Below are 18666 nucleotides of genomic sequence, written 5' to 3' on the forward strand. Positions count from 1 at the left end.
GTAGGGTTTTTTGTTTGCTTGTTTTGTTTTTACAAATAGACTCTTTTCCAAGTGACACTTGTAGACACAGATATGGGGCCATTGAAACTATCTTTTCCTCCTCTGGTTCTTTCTTCTACCGTTGTGTGGACTTCCAGAACCAGGCAGAAGTAGAGAAGCCTCCTCCAGTGCATACGAAGGTATGTCATGGCTTGGAAGTCTTCTGCTCAAGCTGACGCTGTGCCAGTGACCCCATGTTCAGCTGTGGCACTGACGCCTTCATTAGAATCTCTTACAGTTCCGTTTTGGGAAGAGCAATAGGCCTTCTTAACCAAAGGGAATGAAAGGAGCCCCTTTATCTGCCACTCATGTATTCTTTCCAGTTGGGGTAATCGATTTTGTCAGCAGGAGCCACGCCAGGCTAGAGTTTTTCCACTGGCCGAACGCTGTGGCTCCTGCCCTGCGACAGTATTCCCCAGGAGACTGGGCCGCCTCATTAATCAAATGTTGTCCATATTGTGTTTCCTGACTCAGCTGTTCCTGTTGCCGTCGCAAGGTTAGGGTACTGGGAGTCAGCATTAATCACAAGACGTGCCACTCTCAGGGCTGGAGTTACTTTGAGGATGACATCTTGTATTTGCCCATAGTTGGGCTTTTTCCCTGGAGAAATCTCAGGTTAGATGGAGTTGGGGGGGCGGGAGCCAGTTCCTGCTTGATGTTTAATAGCTTGGTCATTATGAGGGATCCTGTAAACCCTCACCCCCTGCTGTTATGTGGGTGTTTGGTAACCATAAAACCTGCCGTCTCTGCCACAGCATATTAACTGGCTCCAAGTTTAAGGCAATCTACGAGAATTTTAATTTACTTCTCACCTGTCACCTTGCTTGGTTCCCACACAATCATCCCTGGAGACTAACGAGCCATCGTTGTTATCATTCAGCCACGAGCCGTTTTTTAAATCACGCCGTGTCAGGTAATGAGAGCAGCTAGCGGGGTGACACAGGGACCGCTGGCTGGAGTTGTCAGGCGCTGTGGAGAGTTTCAATCACACTCTTCGCTTTCGTGCAAAACATTGCCTCAGCTTTGAGGTGTGGGAGCTGTAAATTAGCATCTGAAACAAGGCAGCTGTATTCCTGCTGCTGCATTTCTGGCCAAGGCCCATGTCCCTGGCTTCTGAGTCTTCTGTCTGGGAGCTGTTATTTGTTGAATTGAGTCCTACTTTGGGGGAGCAAATGTGGGCTCCTCCAGATTAGCCTGTGGAAGGAACATGCTGAGATTCCAGCTATCTTTTCGGGTTTCCCAGAAGCAGATCCCCATGGCCAAGATTCAAGTGTAAGTCATTTATTTGGGAGGTGACTCCAGGAACCGCCTGGAGGGAGCGGGGAAGGGAGACAAGCAAGGAAAGGCAGGCAGTAAAGCGTGTGTTATCAGGCTAGTGTCCACTGTGGACCCTGGAGCTTGACCTCCCTGGGGGGCCCATATCCCACCCGATGAACAAGGGAGGTGGGCTTAGGGATGCTTCTAGGAGCTGTTAATCCTCCACCATGTCTGCTGGCAGAGTGGGCTCCAGAGGCCAAACACCCCAGCGGAAAAGTAAAAGGTGCTGGCAGGTGGGAGTCAGGCCTGTGTGTACAAATGGTAAGGCTTAGGGAAGGGGGCAAGATAGAGCAGATAGTGCTCCACTAATCCACAACCCAGGGACCAGGGCAGAGAGCTGGGAAAGCTGGAAGCCCTGTTAAGTCTCATAGCTAGAAGGGGCCTGGAGAGGCTCTCAGACAGCCCTCTTAATTTCATATAGAAATGCTTTCTTAGCAGTGATCCAGCTTCCACCCCAGCACTCTAAATGATGGCGGCTCATACATCAAGCTGCCAGTACCATGGATAGATGGTTAGAATTGATATTCTACCAGGTACATTCCAAAATTCCATGTTTCGTTTAAATGACCATTCAGTTTACATTTATGGAACATCTCCTGCATGTTAGGTGCCGTGTGAGGATCAGAGTCACAGGTAATGTCGCCCCTATAGCTCTCGTGGTTCCATGCCAAAGAGAGGGATGGACAAGAAGATCTGATTCTCATATAGCATTTTTATAGGGTGCCCCTATTGCACCTGATATATGCTACAGAAAAGGGAGTAACTCTCTATAAGTAGGGAGCATGAGGCAGTTAGAGGGGGCTTCAAAGGGGGGGTAAGAGTGACTACAGGTGGGAGGAGGTGGGCAAGATATACTCAGAAGGAGCTCAACTGTGGTAACAGCCACATCAGACTCCTCCATGGTCCATGCTCCAAAACCATACATGCCAATCGCAGTTCCCACACTCACAGAATGAGCTCTGCACTAAGATTTTAACCAGGGCTCTACTTACAATGGGACTAAAGGGAATGACTTATTCTCTACTTTACAAAGTACAGAACTTTTTAAGGAGAATTTAAGTATCTTTCCTTCTACCCAGTTTTTCACCCTTGTCAATTTCTTACCCATGTGGTTGCAAGTGAGCTCTTACCCACATGGCTGCAAATATTTGCACTTAATACCTGTCTACAGGTATTAGGTACAACATATGGTACCTAGAAACTACCACCAATCATACCACTTTCAAATAGATCCTATGAAAAGTAGTTCAAATTAATCATCCATTGCTCTGGATAGCCTGTGATTGGAGAGTGCTGATCACTGTCACTTACTGCATGTGCCCCCCTAGGGAATGTGGAAAAGAAGAGCTATGTGAAGACGTAAAGAGGTGAATCTAGAAAACATGTTAGCCAAATATGGGTGTGACTGAAGTTTATATTTGCATATATGTATACATGCAAATATGTGTGTGCACAATATTTGTTTATATTTAATTCTGAAAAATGAATAAAATGGATTGATATACCACTCCCTAAAGTAAGAAGTTTATTTTCAACAATTTTGTTCATTTTAGAGAAAAAGCAGAAGAAGGAAGCCAAGATCCTATTATGTAGGAAAAAATGTCCCAGACCAGGTGTTCCAAGTGCCAACTTTAGCCTGTTGGTGTGTTTTGCTTGGCTTTCAAGGTGTTCACCCACATAGAGTTTTACATGTGCACTAGCTGCCATCCTTTAAAAATAAGAATAGTTTACTTCAAAACCCAACTTTCCAAATTCTCTTGGAATATCAAAATCTCTGCAGTGCTGAGCCTACATGTCATGGGACAACATTCAGCTAGAGAGCAGCTGCTTTCTCCTTTGGACAAGCCATATACTTTCTAGTTGGTCATGCTCCACCCCTCCCTGCCCTGGGGAATGTCAGCCATCGCCTATCATTTCACTCCTGACTTCTTTCACTGACATCACCTGCCTGGTCCCTGCAAACCTTCACCCCAGCCAGAAAGGAATAAACTCAGGTAGGAGGAACTTCAGTACTTAAAGTACTTAAGACTGGGTCACTTAGTCTTTAGTTACTTAGGTGCTTTGTTAACTTAGTTAACTACTTAATGAAGTACCTAAGTTAAGATTTAGGTACTTAAATTTCACTTTATAGGCTAGCATTTCCAAGGTCACTGGAAAATTGGAAGATGCTCTAGGAGAAAATGCATTCCTTGGTAAAATAAGTTGAGACACCCTCCCCTTTTAAAATCCCCAGTGTGCAGTAGAACAGCAAGCTCTCTGAGAAGTAGCATGGCATGTAAACTTGCATGCCTTTGGTTAGAAAATAGCAGTCCCAGGGAGGTTTTAAACAGTAGCGGGACTTGATCAGAGCTATGCCTTGGCAAGTTAAATTTGCTAACAGTGCAATTCCTCTAAAAATAAGGATTAAAAGTTAAAGAAGCACCATCCATATCCTCCAGGATCTTCCTCAGCCTTACACAGGTGATTTTCATTGACCGTCTAATTCCCTTATCTGTAAATAGATAATAGCAATGCCTTCCTGTTCTGATGTGTGAGAGGACTCCGAGATAATGCATGTGATAAGCGTTAGCTGTTCACACTCATATCTCCTTCTCCTTACTTGTATTACCTATAGATTCATAAATTTCCATATATATGTATATAGAAACATAGAAAGTTCCCCACTTCCTGTGCAGTTCGATATATTATATAGGAGATCCTACCTCAGCTTTCTCACCCACTTCAAATTTTATGTCTTCTAGAATGCATTTGGAGAGCTCCTTAGGCTGAAATACTGATTTCACTGGTTGGAGTTATATGTTTCTGTCTTCCCTAGGAAAAAAGATATAAAGAGAGGAAAGAAAAAGAGAAAGAGAGAGAGAGAGAGAGAGAGAGGGGAGGGGGAGAGGGAGAGAGAGGAAGGAAGGAAGGAAGGAAGGAAGGAAGGAAGGAAGGAAGGAAGGAAGGAAGGAAGGAAGGAAGGAAGGAAGGAAGGAAGGAAGGAAGGAAGGAAGGGAAAGAAAGAAAGAAAGAAAGAAAGAAAGAAAGAAAGAAAGAAAGAAAGAAAGAAAGAAAGAAAGAAAGAAAGAAAGAAAGAAAGAAGGAAGGAAGGAAGGAAGGAAGGAAGGAAGGAAGGAAGGAAGGAAGGAAGGAAGGAAGGAAGGAAGGAAGGAAGGAAAAGAAAGGAAGATCTTGTTCCCAAAGAGCACAGAACTGAAAGTAAGGCAGTGTGGAAACTTAATGGTAGTCACACAAACAACCAAGCTCCTTTGCAAATAGGAGAACAGAGAATTGGCTCAGTCATTTCCCAGAAATCAGAATTGCTAGGTCAACCCACAAAATGAGAAGCTTATAACCAAGAATTCAGCCAAAGAGCCAGAAGTTTCCCATGAGTCCAAAGGTTGTCCGCTACAGTTAAGTTCAAACTGTTTTTCTGCTTTCAACTTGATTTTCTACCTGTGCTGTGGCAGAAGGTTCTCGGATGTGCCCGTAAGTGGTGTGACCCCTACCTGTGAAGTCAGCTGATGCAGCACACACGCTGGGCCACCACCGAGGGCGGAGGCTGGGTGCAGGGCTGGGTGACATACCCCGGGCTCCGACAAGGCAGCCGGAACAGCTTCAGGAAGCAGGTTTCCAAGCACCCGAAGAGGGACTCATGTCACATAAATTTCAAAGATGTCAAGATTCTGTTCTGTCTCGGGCAGCAGATACAGATAGGGGAGCCATGATAAACAGCAGACCTGACCTCTGCACCGTGGAGCTCATGATCTAGAAGAGAAGGCAGACAAACAGTGCCCCAGTTAAGTAAAATGCCAGCAAAGTACAACTTCGGTGACTTCTCAGAAGGAAGGGTGTGTGGTGCTTTGAGAATGTGGCACATGGAATCTGGCCTCATCTGATAGACCAGAGAAGCCCTTCCTGAGGACACAAAGTCTAGGTGATGACGAAGAGGTAACCAAGCAAAAGAAGAGGAATAGAGTTTCAGGTCCATTTGCACGACCCCATGGCAATCACATCATAAATACTGACGATCGTGAAAAATGCAGTGTAGCTGAAGTAAAAACAATCATCCAAACTAACACAGAGAGAAAAAGAATGGAAAGAATGGAACGGAGCATAAGAAATAAGGGAACCCAACCAAAGGCTGTAGCATAGCTGCAACTCAAGTCCCAGAGGAAAGGAGAGACTGAGATTGGGGCAGAAATAATATTTGAAAAGCAATCTCCAAGAATGTTCCAAATGGATGAAAGATTTCAACCGACAGATTCCAAAAGCTCAGCAAATCCCCAAAATGATAATTGGACAAACAGGTTGTAATACACCCATACAATGGAATTATATTTAACAATGAAAAGAAAGAAAACTTCTTATGCAGCCATATGGAAGAATATCAAGAGCATTATGATAAATGAAAGAAACTAGTCACAAAAGGCCACACACTATATTATTCCACTTATATAACATCTGAAAAAGGCCAAAATATAGTGATAAAAATCAGTTCGGTGGTCACTAAGACCTGGGGTGGGTAGGAAATTGATTGGAAGAAAGTACAAGGGAACATTTTGGGGTGATGGTTATAAAATATTAATAACCGCATGATAAAACGGGCTATAAAACAATATCGCCAGTGGGATGGAGGTGTTGTGATATTAATAACAGAAAAGTCTAGAAGAAAACATCATAATCAGATCATCAGGAGTTAGTCACTGCTTCATTTTTGTCTGCTTTTAATTTTATTTATATATTTTTTTAACTGTTAAGTTTTCCACAATGAGAACACAATTATTATAGTTAGGGAAGATTGTTTTTAAAAACAACTAATATTATTGGTGCTAATTATAAAACGTAGTAAGCCATTTCTTAATAAAATTATAATTTCTTTTCTATTTTAAATGTTCTATGAATGTTTTTCTTTTATCATCTTTAAAATTCTATATTGTTAATTCACACACACGCGCTACATCTTGTATTTGAAAATCTCTGTAACTATAGCAATCAGCACCTATGGGTTTGCAGAATTCTTAGCTCTATTATTTACTTAACCCCCAAATAAGGTGAATTTTCAATATGGTGGCTGCACGACTGACTTACATCTATTTGCAAGATTTTCCAAGTGGAAGGTACAAAGAGAAATGTCAAGACTACATGTAATACATCAGGTCTGTTTACCAGGTCTGATTACCTGGACCTACCCCCTTTTAAGGGGCCCAATTAGAGCAATAAATGCGGCCCACCCCTCTCCCACACCATGCTTGACATGACAGGATGATGACCCTGTGACTCAGCAAGGCCACAGTATGACAGACTAACGACTTGGAAAAGAACTTTCTTGACTGTTACCACCGTCACCAGCTGATTTATGAACACCACACACGCCAACTCCTCTCACCCTTTTAATCACATCAGTTTGCTACATCTCAGCAAAGTAAAAGAAAAAAAGAACTGGAACCACCAATTATCCACCAATAAGTCAAAACGCAAAGCTCCACATCTGCTAAATCTGGATGGATTAAGTTTGTACACCACTAACACCTCATTTTCTCCTGTTTTATAATGAACATTAAATTACATAAGAAATAAATGAAATCATTCTCCCTTTAAACATCTGAACGTTTAGGCAAAAGGAACTTCTGACCACCTGTACCAGTTTCAGTCACTTTTACCCTCCCGTAGATAGTTTGGGGCTTGGGGTTAGGCTTCTAGACATTCTATGCATATATATAGAACTGCCTCCAAGCAGGACAGAACAGAAAAATAACATTGTTTTGTGGAGGTTTTTCTTTTTTCATTTATCATTCTCTCTCTTTCAAGGGTTTCATACTTTAGTTATCATTCTGCAGCTTGCTTATATTTTTGTCTTTTTAAAAATATATCTTTATTGATTTCAGAGAGAGGAAGGGAGAAGGAGAGAAAAGAGATAGAAATATCAATGATGAGAAATAGGCTGCCTCCTGCATGTCCCCTACTGAGGGTCAAGACAGCAACCTGGGCATGTGCCCTGACAGGGAATCAAACTGCGATGTCCTGGATCCTAGGTGGATGCTCAACCGCTGAGCCACGCCAGCTGGGCTACTTTTTTCTTTTTAGAGCTCTATCCCAGCCTGGTTATTTATGTTAACTGCTGTATTCAATTCCATCATTTAAATACACCACATTGTATTCATCCATCCCCCAGTTAATAGACATTTAGGTCATTCCAATTTTTCACCACCACAAATAATGCTGCAATGAGTATAATCCTATCCGATGATCATGTGCACAAGTTCCTCCCATCCAGTCACGGCCAGGACCCTTGTCACCACGTTGAAATGTCAGGAAGCTTGACCATCAAGTCACAGGATGCCTCGCTCAGTCTCAGCTCTCAGGTGGTCTGGACCTTGGTGCAGCAGGGCTCTGGGGGATTTTGTGGCCACATCCCTTGGTCAGAATCTCTCTGGGTCGGGCAACAAGCTAACAGGCCTAAAGCCATCTCTTTCAGCATTACTGCTTCACCCCCCAACCCGCTCAAATGCTCACTGGGGCTCATTGGCAGATTCAAATGCAAAAATCTGATAATATTTCTTAAAACCTGAAACCCCATCTAAAGGTGGCTTCGTATTGAGCAGTCCCTCTAAAGCGCCCTGGCTGGGGAGGGGGGCCCCGCTGACCCTGCCCATTAAAGAGGCTGGAGGAGTTGAGCGCTGGCACTCGGGGTGTTTTCGCTGCAGATAAGAGTGATTTTCAAAAAATAATATGGCAGGAGGTCCGGGCTGACGCAGTACTTTCACACTTGCTACTTCCACCCCCTGAATACAATCCGGGCCCTGTTCCCGGGCCCCACGGCCATTTGAGAGTCATGAAGTCATCACAGCTGCGGCTGCAGCCGCCCAGCCCCCAGCCCGGCCGCGCCCGCCGCCCGCCGCTGCGCGGGGGAAGCCCGCCGGGGGCAGCCGGGCGGGGCAGGTGCGCGCCCAGACCCGGCGGCCACCGCCGGGCACCGCGGCAGGCCCCTGGGCCGCTTAGGGCCCGACACGCACGTTCATCATTTCAAACTAGGAATGTGCAGCAAGGACGGCCTCCAAGCCGCCACCTCCAGGTTTAGCACCATGCCACTCATTAAACCCCCGGGGGCCCTGAGGGCAGAATGGAGAGCCGGGGTGCACGGGAATGGCCTCCCGAGCGTCCATCCGAGGAGGAGGCCTGGCCTCCGGCTCCGTCTGTGCCGTGGAAAAAGCTCCGTAAGCGCCAAGGCACAGGAGAGCGAGTCGGGGCGCAGGCTTTGCAGACTTTCCCCAGCTCGGCCCCAGGCGCGGCCCTGAGACCGCAGCGCGTCCCCGAAGCAGGCAGGTGGCAGCCCCGCCCACGCAGGGGGCGCTCGGGAGCCCACGCAGCGCGGGCCGGTGTTCCGGGGCCTCCCGCCTCCCCCTGCTCGGTGGTGCTGCGCGGTGGTCTGGGATGGGCTTCTGTCCTTTTCCTGAGGCCTCGTGTCCCACCGTCTCTCTGCAAAGAGCCTCACGATATAAGTCCCCCAAAGGGTCCTTTGTCCTGGAGAGAGGTGGACTGAGGGAGAGCAAGGACTGGGCATGGAGGAGGGAGCAGAGCACTGAGCAGGAAAGTTAGCAGGGACACTGAGCGGCAGAGACGGGCTTTCCTAAGGGCCGGGGGTCCGGAATTCAGTCTCCCACGGATAGAAATCCTTGCAGATGCTCTATGAGGTGCCCCCACCTCATCTCTCTCCCTCGGGTGTCAGCTTCCTTTCCTTTACCATTATCTCGCTTATTTCCAACTGCAGCTGTCATCGAGCCATCTCAGACCTCTGAGGGTTGTCACCAAAGGGGGCACTGAGAGCAAGGAGGGGGCTTTCCATGCCCATCTCTGGGGGCCTCAGCCCTGCTCCCACTAGTATTCCCTTCTTTCTTCATGAATCTGGAAGTATGTGTCGCCCTTCACCCAATCCCTGTTGCACTTTGGTTTCATAAAGAAAAGCAAAAGAGGAAAGAAAGGTTTCCTAAAAGAAGCACACAGAAGCCATGCGCTCCTGGTCCCACACAGGAGCTGAGTCTGGAGCTAAACTGTACCTGCTTTCTTCTGATTTGAGAAGGAGATGTGCCCCAGTGGCAACTTAAATACGGGTTCTCACCACATCCCTAAAGATGGTGATTTGCCCAGCTTCCACGGCGCTCCTGGATTCCAGGTAAACAAGATGCTTCCTGTGAATTCCCAGGAGCTGTGGTGAGTCAGGCCATGGAAGGAAGCTGGTGCATGGGTAGGCGGCCAAGAGAGGAGAGCGCATCAGCCCCTGAGCCCTGCCCTTGGAGATCCTGCATCCTTCAGGAGGTAGCCTTGAAGATGCCACAAGTGCCAGGTGGGATTCAGAATCCGTAAGAAACCAGGTTCAGGACCCATCAGTCTTGTGCAGTACCCAACATTGACATGCATGCTCAGAGATGCACCAAGCTGAATGTGCCTAAGGTCCACACACTCCTCCATAGCCTGGGTCCTCAAATATTACATTGAGTTTTTCAGAAAGTAGCATTTGGAAATGAAAGAATTTTTGTGTTGTCTTTTATCTTCGAGACACTGTTCCAAGGACTCCTAGGGAGCTCATTTTAGGGAGAAGAAAAAGGAGTAGCTGAGGCTCTGGCTTTGTTTTATTTCTTAAATTGGAGTTTTATATAAACTTGGACTGAAGTTTTATTTCCAAAAAAATCGCAAATTGTTTTTCTATTCTGTTGGCTACAATTAATGTTTAATGCCTCCTACGTGCCAGGTGTTCTCTCAAGGTGTCTTAAGCTAGTGAGATCAGAACAAGGATAAATTCGGATCATCACAGCCTCAGGCAGATACAAGGGAGGCCCTGCTTTAAGTTCTCACAATCTAGAGCCTTCCTCACTCACTGAGGGTTGATAAGCAATATCTAAGCCCATTGTCTTTTGTTGTCTGGGAACTGACCTTTGGTCTCTGCTAAATAATACTGGGTTTCATGAAGTTCCCAGGGAGCAGCAGGGGCAACAGAAACAGTGGGACGCTGTTTGGTGTCTTGCTCCACCAGACAGGACCCAGTCGTTTTTGCCTTATTTAGAAATAAACTTGTTTTATTATGACACAGGCCGTTTGTTAGCACAGAGAGAGACAGAGAGGCTCACAATGTTTGAGTCCCTTATCTCGCATTGTTTATGTTCTTAAAATAATTTAATTAGCTTCATAAACAAAAGCATTTTTAATTCATAAACAAAGAGAACTCAGAAAATTCAAATGTTCCAAAAGGCAAAAAGAAAAGTCAAATCATTCCAAGAAGTTCCTTCAGTTCGTTTTGCACATGCCCGCGAGCCTCGACCCTGAGAGCCACTGGGGCTTCTAAGACATGTGCTCATTTCCTCATGTTGTTAAGGTTTGGGTAGGTCATGGAAGCCTTCTAGAAGGATCACTATTTCAGCTGTCTCTGAATACCATCTCTCTGTCTACCTTCTTAAATGACTCCATAAAAAGTTGAACAGAGCCCTGGCCGGTGTGGCTTAGTTGGTTGAATGTTCTCCCATCCACCAAAAGGTCACTGATTCAATTCCCGGTCAGGACACATACCCAAGTTGTGGGCACAATGTTATGTTTCTTTCCTTCCTCCTTCCTCTCTCTCTAAAATCAATAAAAACATATTTTTTTAAAAAAAAAAAAGAACGGAAAAAAGAGCCAAATATAGGGCTTATAATTTACAAGCAGTTGTAAATACAAGGATTGATTCAGTTTTTAAAGCAGAAAGAATTTTAAACGCTAAGCCTAAAGGAAAATTTATAAAAGAGCAAAAGGAATGAAGGAGTTACATGACTCTGAGTTTATATTATCAGTGCAAGCTGATTATATCATTTTAATCCTCAATTATATCTCATTAATATTTCTGACTTTTTATTATTATAAACTCTTTAACCCATAAATGACTAGGGATGGTCTCAAAATATTTATACTCATTTTGTTGACAGTACACTATAATCTCAATACTTCAATTTATGAAATGTGCATGTACTTTGTAAATGCAGTTCACAAGTTATGGGTATAAATGGAAGTCAGTGGATTATACATTAGAGACAAAAGTGATAGCTACAAGTAGTTGTGTATTCTACACAATTAATTTAGCTAACTTGGTTTGAGCATTAATTACATGCCAGTCAAATCTGAGACCTTTATGTGGATTATCTCTTAATCCTTCATAAACCCATAAGGTAGATATAATTGTTCCTTTTATTTTAAACATAAAGATGAGATTTGGAGTTTGCCCAATGAACATTGCTAGAAAGTGGTGGAGCCAGCCTTGAAATCCAGCCTCTGACTCCAAAGGCTCACCACTAACACCATACTTCCCTGTGAGATGGTGAAGAGTTACCATGGACATCTGATGGGTTGTATTATTATGATAGCAATGGTTAATAAAAAAAATCCAGATGGCTTGCTACTATTTTTGATGTCTCAAATTTTGTCAGATAAACTCCCCTCACCCATATTAGTCATAGTTCAATCAAATAAGCAGAATCTCTAGGAGGTAATACATGTATGTATGTGTGTAAATGTATATACCTTTGTGACAGGACAAGCTGGAACCCATAAGGAAAGACTGAAAAGCATGTCAATTCTTACTGCCTCTGACTTTGATGGGGTGTCCTGCAGGACAAGCTAGTGCCGCTCATCACAGAGGTGGCCCAGAGGAAGGAGGAGCAGCTGCAAGTCCGGCTGCTGTGCCACCAACAAGATGAGCCAGCCAGGAGATCAGCAGCAATATGTGAGCTACATCATGGTTGCTCCTTCACTTGCAGCCTCCAAATCTCCCATAAGAGTCTCTCTTGCAGCACAGCCTGGCCTGAAACATACAGGGTCGGGAATTCTGGGAAATGTAGTTCAATCTAGGCAAGTGACACCTTACAAAGCCACCATATACTTCACTCTCTTTTTGTTGTTGTTTTGCCTTAGAGGATCTGCAATGTTCTATGTAGAAAGAACATAATCACAGACAATGGAGAAAACTCAGCTGTGCCACACAGTGTGCACCGTCACGTCAACAGACCCCAGAGCATCTCCTTAGCGCAGGCACTGTGCACCAAAGGTGCAAAAAAGGTAGAAATACAAACTACTCTTAAACATATAAAAAGATGTTCAATCTCACTCATAATAAAAAAATTAAAACTCTACTAATATACTAGTGTTGACCTGTCAGGGTGCCCGAGCCCCTCAGTGTGAATACACAATGTGGTGAAGCGTGTGGAAAGCTCTCATAGGTTGCTTATGGGTATCTAGAACAATTTGGCCATATGTCTAAAATCCACATGCCATTTGGCTCTGTAATTACCCTTCTGAAAGTTTATTATATAGAAACTCATAAATGGGTGAAATGACATATTTAAAATGATATTCCTGGCTATATTGTTGGCAATCATAAAAGACTAGAAACAACTTAATGTTTGTTCATCGGTATAGGTTACTGGTTAAATTAAATCTTACACATCCACACAAAGGAAAGTTATAAAGCTAAAAGAAAAAAGGAATGAAACCCCCTCTATAACTTGCTATCACTGAGTAAATAAAAAGAGAAACAGTCATCTGTATTTGCATGTGTTCGTAGATACATAAAGAAAGTCTGAAAGGACAGTAATAAGTGGCTGCCTATGGGGAAGAGTGGGTGCTGGGGAAGATGGGAGGGAGTCTTTACTGTAGGCCTCTAATATGTTCTGGTTATTAAATCATGTGAATGTATTGCCTATCTGGGGGGAAAAAACGATAAAAACAAACACACACACAAAGAACAGAAGTAGACCTTAATGTCCAACCCCTGGGCTATATTGTAGTGGTCCCTTTAGGTCTGGATGAAGTAAACCTATCCAGTATTTCCATTAACGTGGCTTCAGTATTAGCCAGGATAGTGTTTCATCTCAGGCTGTTAGTCACACGCCTTCCACGATCCCAGGAGGAAGCAGAGCCTGAATCACCAGGGGCGCTGATTAGGATGAAAGCATTTTGATTAGGAATGCTTTTTCTCCGAGGCCTGGGCTGCTGAGGGCTTGAGGCTTGTCTCCTTCCCCCTTGTGGTCCCCCACTGCTTTCTCTTTATCACACAAGGTCCCCCTGCATGTTATGAAAAAATTCCTTTTTGGAAATACCATAAAGCTGATGATGACCATTCGCCCAGCTCCCAGCTCTCCGGTTCTCTATTTACAGTTTCCTATGGAAACCGGGCAGAGCAAGGGAGCTCTTCCCCTTCCCTCCCATCTTCCAGGCACCAGAAGCAAAACCTCCCAGCAGCAGACTTCCGAGCACCTGCCACGTGGAAGGGCTTTCTTCCCCCGCTCAGAAGCTGCGCCTTGGTTTTTGTCAGGGCCTCCGGGTGCCCATCCAACGGCAGTGCTTGAGGATGAGGGTCTCCCCTCAGGCTCCCCCTGACCCTTAATAAACCAGTGCAAACCCCATCGCTTTCTATAAGGGGATCGAGTTGCCCTTCTGAAATCACGGCGTCAGTTTTTCTTCCTGTTGGAGCGGGGCTGGCTTTCTCACGGGGACGCGTGGGAGCCCAGGAGCAGCTGCTCCCGCCTGTCACCTGGGCCGACACCCGCGGGCAGCTGTCGGAGGGGCCGCCTCCTCCCCGCTTTGTTCGGCTGAGCTCCTGCTTTAGCCCAACTATGGGATCCAGGTGATACTTTCTAATTGGCAAACAAAAGCCACAGGAATCAGGCAAAAAACGCTAGTTCATGCAGAGCCCGGCTCCAGTCACTTAAAACAAAATCAATCTCACTTCTCCCTTTTCCCCTCAGTGTTCTGAAATAATATTTGAAGTTCTGTTTGGTCTCTTTGGAGAACTGCCAATGGCTTGGAGGCATGTAGTGCAGTTATATATCAAGACGCGATTACACTCGGGACTTTGGAAAAGTGATTCTCACTGAGGAATAATATACGATATGAATTTAATAATCCGCCGTGCTGCTGCTCCTTTTCATTTCTCAAGGAAACGAGTGGAAGACTTACAGTAGCAAAAGGAAACTCTCCTCCGTCGAGGTGATTAATCAATAGCTGTTTTTTTTTAATTTTATAAACTATTATTGATCATTAGATATGAAAGGAACAAAATGCACGAGGTCTTAGATTTTCTGTTTGTGCTGTGAACTACAGTAAATGTCCTCAGGAAATCTCTCTTCACTTGTTAACTAAAAAAATATTTTAAAAATTCTTTTTCCAACACTGAAGTTAATGGGTGAAATGTAGTCTGCGAAAGTACAACAAGAAATCTACTTGTCTGTGTTTCCGTCTTGACCACGCTCATAATGTTTTTAAGGAGTCATGCTTATAAGAACTGTTTTCAAGCATCCATTCCCAAAATGTTCTTTCTGGGACAAAAGTTTCTTTTTAAAAAGCACTTGTAACCACTTATTGTTGAAAATGTCACATTTCCTAGCAGATTCAGTACAATTTTCCCCTCAAAATATCTGCGAAGGGTCTTATTATTAATCATGGTCATCATTACAGTAAAATCATCCCTTTATTTTTTCCTCTTTATTATAAAATAGTTGTGAGGACAATACAAAGAATTCCTGTGTATTCTTCGCATAGGTTCCCCAGCTGTGATCATTTCACATGTCTGCTTTATCAGTCCCTCTCAGGACATGGACGTTATTTTTGGATGACCTGCCTGAGAGTAAGTTGCAGATATGCTGCTCCCTGACATCTGAATATGTCGGTGCTTACATATTCCCTATGAACTAGTACATTCTTACAAATCATAGTGCAATGTTCAAAACCAGAAACTTAGCCCTGGCCTGTTTGGCTCAGTGGTTAGAGTGTCGGCCCTTGACTGAAGGGTCCCAGGTTCCATTCTAGCCAAGGACACATACCTCAGTTGCAGGCTCCATCCCTGGTCCCAGTCAGGGCACGTAAGGGGGGCCACCAAGTGATGCGTCTCTCTCATATCCACATTTTTCTCTCTCGCTCCCTCTCTCCCTTCCACTCTCTCTGAAAAGCAATGGAAAAAATACACTCAGGATTTAAAAAACAAAACAGGAACTTAAGACTGAGAGAACACTATTATCTAATCTACAAATTTTATCAATTATTCCAATAATGCCTTTTTTCAGCAAGAAAAAAATAAAATAAAAATCCCATTCAGGATCTCATTGAGAATCACACACTACTGTTACTTGACCTGCCTCCTTCATCTTGGGACACTTCCTTAGTCTTTCTTTCTCCGCCATGACCTTGATATATCTGAAAAGTTCAAGCAATTTGGATTTCTTTCCTCGTGATTTATACTTTTTTTTTTTTGCACAGAGTGATTCTGTTTTCGCTTCAATGTATCTTATCAAGAGGTACACTTTATCCAACAATAGCAGCACACATAGTCTTTCCAAGTGCACCCATAATACTTACCACAATAATACAAGAAAAAAAAAAAAATGAGGTTTAGAGAGGGAAGACATTTGTCCAAGTAGTATGAAGTGAGATGAACTCCAAAACCCTGACTTTTAAACACTTCAGTTCTAAGAATGTGCTCATACTATATTGATAGCCAATCAGAATTAGAATGATCTGCATTCATTTGATTTTTTTAAAAAAATATATCTTTATTGATTTCAGAGAGAGGAAAGGCGAGGGAGAGAGAGACACAGAAACATCAATGATGAGAGAGTCATTGATCGAGCCCGCAACCCGGGCATGTGCCCTGACCGGGAATCGAACCCTGATCGCCTGGATCTTAGGTCGACGCTCAACCGCTGAGCCACGCCCGGCCGGGCTGCATTCATTTGATTTTTAAAAAGTTAAAAATAATCTTCTCTCCCATAAAAACACACAATAATGATCAGAGACTTTGAAATGTATTATTTGATACTGGTACCAAACTAAAGAAACTGGCTCTCCCGGCTTGCAAAATGCATAAAACGAAATGTTTTCAACTCCATTTAAATAAGCAAGTAAATCTTGTAGCTATATTACCCATGTGACTTGGTCTTAAATAAATACCAAGTTTATTATTTAAGAATAAATAATGAGTTGCAAATTATTTTTTCAAATATAAATCATTCACAACCCTCTTCTTTTATAAATGGTCAACTCAGCCTGTCTCAAAATCTTGAGCCAAAAGCTTTATGTTACTAGAGATTAAATTCCTTCACTAGTAGGCCAAGGATCAAAATATATTGTGTTTTTATTTGGATAATCTTGGGGTATTGAATTTGTTCTTTTCTTATCATTAGCATTCATCTCTCTGGATCATCCACTTCTCTTTGAACTTGGGAAACAGGAATTTGATAGCATACAGTATTTAAATCAATTAAAATAAGAACCCAGACAGAATCAAGTAATTCTGGGAGTTAACTATAATAACTCTTTCATCTCAATAAAGTTCAGTTTAATTGTTTATTTGGAAAATGACCAGCATCAACACTAACTTTCCAGGGTGCATAAATGTGTTTTCCTACATTTGCTAATTCTACGTTCTGCTTTCCAAAGACCAGAAGTGAACACAAGCACTTGCTGGCAAAAGAAAAACAAATCTCACTTTAGAGATTAGAAATTTGAATCAGCTTTTCGAAGAGCTCCCTAAATCTTCTATTTGATTCAGCATGAGTTTCACATAGTATGTATTCAACAAATTAAGTTGACTTGTGGTCATGGCTGTGAGTGATTGCTGTTGTGCATTAAATAAAATGATTTCTTCAGAGAAAGGATAGTGTTGGCAGCTATCACTAATAAAGCCAAAAAGGAGTTCATAAAGTTTCATTTGGTCTGACTTTGATTTGATCTGGTCTGGTCTGGTCTGGTCTGAAAAGCACAAAAAAGCAAGCAAACAAAAATAATAATTGTCACTCATATTTCAACCCAGAATTAATTACTGTTAATGTTTAGCCTATTTGTTTCTAAATTTTTCTATTTAGATATATCACTTTAAAAGTTGTACAGGCTATAGGATTATAAAAATCTCTTTTAAGGAAACAATTAGATCCTTTCTAATAAAGCTAAGTGTCTTCGGACCCCCACCCCCGACCTGGCCCCTCCCCATGCACACACATGATTTGTTTTCCTTCCTGGCTTCCACACAGAATTTGTTGGCCTTCGCTTCTACTCCTTCTTTCCTGTCCTCCTGTCCTTTCTCTTCTGCTTACACTCTTCCAAGTCCCTTCATCACCCAGTGTTATAGTGTAATGAGCTAATGCAGTTTATCGTGAAGTTCCCAGGAATCAGGAGGAACATCTTGCTGTGGATGTGGGAATATTAAGATGTATCCTTATGGTCTGTGGGAAGAAAATTCTCCCTGGCTTAGAGGTTCACAGGTTTATGATTTATTGGATCAAATCTTCTTTTTTATAACTGCCCTTTTGCATGGGTTCAAAGAGTACATATTCCGATGATCTAAATAAGAACAAGGCACATACGCTCAAAAGTCCAGCATGGCATGGAAAAAAAATCAAAGGGACACTTTATTCCTTCGACCAAAAGGAAATCCATTCCCTACTCTGACTCTGACTTTGATGGCTCCATACCACTGGTCCCTTTCCTGTTTGAAATGTATTTGATGTTGGCAGAGTTCTTTATTGTGAGATAAAATGAAATACATGCAAATGTACCTTGTGAAATAAAGAGATCTATACAAATGTGCATGGTTATTATTATTAATATATGCTGTAAGTCTCTTTCCTCACCAAGATCAGAATAGTTTCTGTCTTCTTGTTTCTATTGTACAATTTTAAAATGTTTGCAAGCAGAAAAAAAATGGTATCTACCGAGACTAAAAATGCTATGAGTTGTCTTCTGAAACAAATAACAAGGAGATCTTCAAAGAGCCCCCATCCCTTCACAGTCCTTCTCACTAAACATTGACTGGCAAATACAAATGATTTATTCTTGACTTTGTTAAAATATTTCTGAATCATATTTCAAAAAGACTCACAGCAAACCTGTATGTGGAGGAATAAAAATGATAAGATTAGTAATAGAATTATGAATCAGGATAATAGCATCTTATTTGCTCTTATCCCTGAGGCCATAAGAAGCCATAATTGATTAGAGGCAATTGAATAAATATACTTTGTTCTATTGTAACATTACATTAGTAAGTGATAATTTAATGCTTGGTCATTTCAAAATATCATAAACTCATCTTTGCATATCTTCCTAGCCCAATGTCTGGTGCATAAGTATTTATTGAATATATTTGAATTAAATTAATATGAGGCACATCAGGGCACTACAATCTGATTGCCATTCCCAATTAACTATTATCTTTTACCTCCATGAAATTTTACTTTTTATGCCTGTGTTAATGGACAGTGTAGAAATACTCAGGATTGAGACATGAACTCTACAGGAACTGTGGTTATTTATGGGCAG

General features: G+C 42.8%; 1 long non-coding RNA gene across 1 annotated transcript in view; it reads right to left on the bottom strand.

Moving 5' to 3' along the window:
- Nucleotides 1-4518: 4518 nt before the first annotated feature.
- LOC107544889 (uncharacterized) overlaps nucleotides 4519-18666 on the bottom strand; it is a 97093-nt gene continuing 82945 nt past the window's right edge. The window contains exon 3 of the long non-coding RNA XR_015715442.1: nucleotides 4519-5103. This is a non-coding gene — a long non-coding RNA (uncharacterized LOC107544889). The remainder of the gene's footprint in view (nucleotides 5104-18666) is intronic.

This window comes from Miniopterus natalensis, chromosome 12 (genome assembly GCF_054644295.1).
Source record: "Miniopterus natalensis isolate mMinNat1 chromosome 12, mMinNat1.hap1, whole genome shotgun sequence".
NCBI lineage: Eukaryota > Metazoa > Chordata > Mammalia > Chiroptera > Miniopteridae > Miniopterus > Miniopterus natalensis.